The sequence below is a fragment of the Haliotis rubra genome, unplaced genomic scaffold (genome assembly GCF_003918875.1).
Source record: "Haliotis rubra isolate DU_JTF1 unplaced genomic scaffold, ASM391887v1 Scf44, whole genome shotgun sequence".
In the NCBI taxonomy this organism is placed as follows: domain Eukaryota; kingdom Metazoa; phylum Mollusca; class Gastropoda; order Lepetellida; family Haliotidae; genus Haliotis; species Haliotis rubra.
The window spans coordinates 3,301,209-3,306,479 of NW_025767124.1; positions in this window are offsets into that span (position 1 = coordinate 3,301,209).

Sequence of the window (5,271 nt, forward strand, 5' to 3'; positions counted from 1 at the left end):
CAGTGGAGACAACTCGTGTTGGCTTTGCTAACAATTGCAATTTCTTAACCACTGTTTACAGACACAATTTCTCACCGCAATATGTAAATATATTACAATACCACACAACACTTGTGGTGTCTGTTTAGATCCCTCTATTAAGAATAAAGTTATAATTCAATTATGACATATAAAAGGAAATATATAGGTCATACCGCAAGGGATAAAGAATAAATGAGGCAGGGAGAAAACCTGACCACAAGGAGCGGGGTGGAAGTATTTGTAAAGTTGATATCAGTTGGATGGATAACAGGTAGAGGAACAGGGGACATAGCCGGGTCATGGGGGTGGGGGAAGTATTTGTAAAGTTGATATCAGTTGGATGGATAACAGGTGGGGGAGGGGGTTTTTTGCAGGGTCCGCCCCTCCCCTTTTCGTCCTGAAGGTTTATTAAATTTCCATTGAAACTCTCGTGAAACACCCCTTTCTCTCACACGCCCTTTATAGCTGTATCCGCCCCTGCAGGACAGTTCGTACCCATACATTTTTAACTGACTCGTACCCAAATATTGGACATCTCGTATCGGGTCGTACTTTAACAGCTGGATGACTCGTACCCCAAAAAACAAAAACAAATCCGTGAACTCACTGAGCTCCCAGGTATTGAGCATTCAAGACCACGGAAGCGAATGAATACACCAAGAATAAATGGTTGAAATGTGTATTGAATACATCTTTTAAATGATTAATATTTGAAATGTATAATGAAACAGATATTTGAAAAGTATGATTAATGTTTGAAATGTACAATGAATAAATGTTGGAAAAGTACAGTGCCAAGAATGAATTGCTATCACAATGAAGGGATCTCTGATGAGTAAATTAAAAGAAAAATGTATCATTTTATGTGATCTATACCAGTTAATGCAACCGAGTTTCAGCCATGAAGGTCATCTAAATTTGGGTACAATGCCACGAAAAAAGTACGATTGTTCTAAAAATGATACAAATTCAAAGAGAACTTTAGCTACGAGTTTTCCATTTTTTCTAGTATCCGTAGGTTGTTAAATAGGTTGGATAGTAAGTAGATACCTAGATATATAGATATGTAGGTACATGTAGGTAGGTAGGTAGGTTAGGTACAGGTTGCTAGTGCAAGGTGCCATCGGTGTGTTGGTTTGAAACCAAGACATATTTCACACCCTTCTGAACTTGTCTTTAAAAAACTTAACCACAGGGACTGATACCCGATCCACACTGAATTAGCTCTCTGACTAAGATCAATCATCCCTATTCATGTCATGTTTTTTAGTAAGTTCCGATACGTATCGAACTGTACGATACGTTGGTGTGCATTTCGCACTGGGAACTGTACAGAGACTGACTGAGTTTTGCATTTCGCCGTTTTAGCACTGGGACGATGGGCTTTGTCACGTTCGAAGATGAAGAGCGCGGACGTTTAAGAGGGCGGACTTCAGTGAGTTGAATATTCACACAGTTGAACCCACTTCATCGAGTGAGTAAGTGAGTTTAGTTTTACGCCGCTTTTAGCAATATCCCAGCAATATCAGGGTGGGGGACATCAGAAATGGGCTTCACCCATTGCAGTGTTTAAAACTCACAAAATTCCAAGCCAGCCACAGCCGGACTGGTAACTTTTAAAAAATTACCAGTCCGGATACAAACTTGCCTGTCCGGTTTTCAACAATGACAACAATAAATAAATCAGGTTTCTGAATACTTTACTGTTTGTAGGCATCGTAATATTATTCATGAAGCTCAGGCAGGATTCAGGAGTAATTATTCTACTACTGACCACATTTTCTCACTTCAAGCTATGGTACAGAAATATTCATGTAAGAAGAAAGGAAGGTTCTATTGTCTGTTTATAGATTTCTCAAAGGCCTTTGATACAGTTTATCATAATTTTTTTCTGTCAAGTCTAAAAAAAGTTGGTGTTGGTGGTAAATTCTATAACATCCTTGTATCAATGTATGGTAGGTTGTCAGCTTGTGTCAGAACATCTCAAGGTCTTTCAAGCTATTTTGATTGTAGTATAGGTACTAGGCAGGGTTGCATCCTCAGTCCCCAATTGTTTATTATCTTTATTAATCAGCTTATGGAAAGTATGGAGCAATTTGGTGGCCGTGGTATATTTATTACACCTGATGTTAATAATCTATATGCTCTAATGTTTGCGGATGATGTTTCCTCAGTCTCGGATACTGGTCTCCAGCTTCAGAAGAAGATTCATGGGCTTGAAAATTGTTGTCAACTCACCGGTATGAAGGTCAATATTAATAAGACTAAAGTTATTGTTTTCAGGAATAGCGGGCCCCTTAGACAGTATGAAAAGTGGTTTCTTAATGGGCAAAGGCTGGAAGTTGTCTCATACTACAGGTACTTGGGTATTGTGTTCACTCCTAGGCTAGTTTGGACTAAAGCTCACACTACTCTTGCTTCTCAAGCCAATAAAGCCCTTATGGCTATCTATAGATATAAAACAAGAGTAGGTTATCTGTCATGTGCGGATCTTTTTAAAGTATTTGATGCTATGGTTAAACCTGTTCTTTGTTACGGTTCAGAAATTTGGGGTGTTACCCATTGTAAAATCATTGAACAAATCCAGATAAAGACATGTAAATATTTCTTAAAAGTTGGTAAAAATACATGCAACAATATGGTTCTTGGTGAATGTGGCAGATTCCCTCTTCAACTTACTTATATGTCAAGGGCAGTTAAATATTGGTGTAGACTTTTAACTCTTCCAAGTTGTAGATTACCTCATCAGTTTTATTTAATGCTTAAGTCTTTGGATGAATCTGGACGGACGACATGGGCATCTCATATCAAGAATATTTTATTTAGATTTGGGTTTGGCTTTGTTTGGATTTCACAGGATATTGGAGATATTGATGGTTTCATTTCTGTTTTTAAGCAAAGATTGTCTGATAATCTTTCACAAGATTGGTACTCATCCCTACATAGTACAACCAAGTGTTCTAATTATATTCTTTCAAGTCCTCCCTGAATGTTGAAACTTATCTCAGTTTAGGTATTGCCCCATATTTAAGAAATTGTTTAACAAAATTTAGATGCGGTAAATTTAAACTTAGTGCTGAGACCGGTAGATATAACAATGTCCCTTATTGATTCTGTCCTTTTTGCTACAAAAATAATCTTAATTTAATTGAAGATGAAATACATGTTTTACTTTATTGTAAAGCCTACTTAGATATAAGGAATAAGTTTATGGGTAAATATTTGAAAAATCCTATTTCACAACACAGTTTTATTAACATAATGACTTCAAAAAACATAAATGTTATAAATAATATGTGCCTATTTTTATATAATGTTGGGAAAATAAGAGATTCTGATGTTTTTATGTAAAACCAGGGATAATCTACAACATTATATAGTCTCCCTGGTAAAACGCATGTAACTTTTTATTATATTTATGAATGTATTTTGGGCCAGTGGCCTATTACTGAATAAAATGTCTGTCTGTCTGTCTGTCTGTAATGAACACCATAGCACTAACAGGCAATGCACTGAGTTTAGGTAAACTGAAAGTACATGTGTTGCGATTGGTTATTGCAAAATGAACTGTCCAATCTTAAATAGTTTAACATAATTATCATAATACCTTAAACACCTCAAACTGACGACAAGAGAACCTGTCTGATATTATGAAATATGTACTGTTAGGGGTTAAAACATCTACCAGACCACCGGACAGGCTACTTTTGAAATTTGACCGTCCGAGATGAAAATAGACCGTTCCGGACGGTCGGGCAGGCGGGAATTTTAAACGCTGCCCATTGTACCCATGTGGGGAATTGAACCCAGGTCTTCGGCGTGACGAGCGAACGCTTTAACCACTAGGCTCCCCCACCGCCCTCCACCCTAGCACATTTGTAAAGGTCTTCGGTTGGGATCTTCAGTGGTGAAGCTTTGAAAATACTGATTATCATGCTGCCAACCAAGTCTGGATGAATGGATATACTAGGAATGGTCTGTACCCAGTTGAAGTAACTCATACTCATCGCTTGTAGTTATTTATATTTATAAGATGCGATCGAGCGGCACCCAAATGATTGAATGCCTAAAATAACGCGTGTCCGAAATACGGAACTATTTTTTTGCAAACGACGCAAATGTTATGTGTACCAGTTTGTGCTTACAACCCTTAAGTAAGGAACCTTAAAATAAGGAACCGTTCATAATATATGTCTAGGGGGTGATGGTGGTGATGGTTTTTGTTTTTTTTTATTTATTTACACACACGCACACGCACACGCACACGCACACGCACACTAGGGCTGAGCAATATTACCGGTAAACCGGTATATACCGATATAGTATCTCGCGATATGGTTCACATTCTGCAATATATTGGGCCTTAAGTTAGCTCCATTTGAATTATCTGCCCTTGATTTCCATAGCAAACAAATGTGCTCTAAAAGTGCCGAATACACTTTTATTTCTGTTGGTTTCATGTAACATTTCACAAGTGGAAGTGTCATTATAAGTGGCTCCAAAATTGCCAAATAGTCTACCAAATACTTGAGGAATTAAGTGGCCTCAAATGGACCAATTTGTATTTGGACTTATTAGTAGAGCATTTTGTTATTTTTGTTTGTTTCATAATGGGGCATGTGATATTAATTCGTAGAAAAATTGTAGGACTGTATAATGACATTCCAGTCAATGGTCTTAGCTATTGGAGGTCACATGCGATGTTAATCTTGTTTTTGTTTCATTTGGCCATAGTTAACACATTGAATCTGAATGAATCACATACTGTAACAATAATTACATACTGCACTGAAGTGCATTCTGTTTAAGCAAACAACAGTGACTATGAAAATCATGTTATACTATTACCTTTATCTTTATGTTCGCAAAACGTTGGTGTAATATTGGGGACGGGGAGCCTGAAAGTATGGTGTAACATTCACAACAACTCAGTGAAACCTGCAAACCGACAAAGATTACCTGTACAAACACTTATGGTATATCAACCTCATTATACACAATTCAAGTGGTTATCAAAATTTATATGTTTACAAAATCCTATAATTCAATTATTTATACACGTCTACGAAATCACCGTCTACGAACCAGTCTGGGCTACGAATCCACCCCGTCTACGAACTGGTTCAGTCTACGAAAACACCGTCTCCCACTGAGGCTATGATGTCGCACACAGAGAGCTATTATGAACTTATGATGTACGCACTTGGGCAGAAACCTTCCAGTCAATATATCACAATCTATATTGCAATA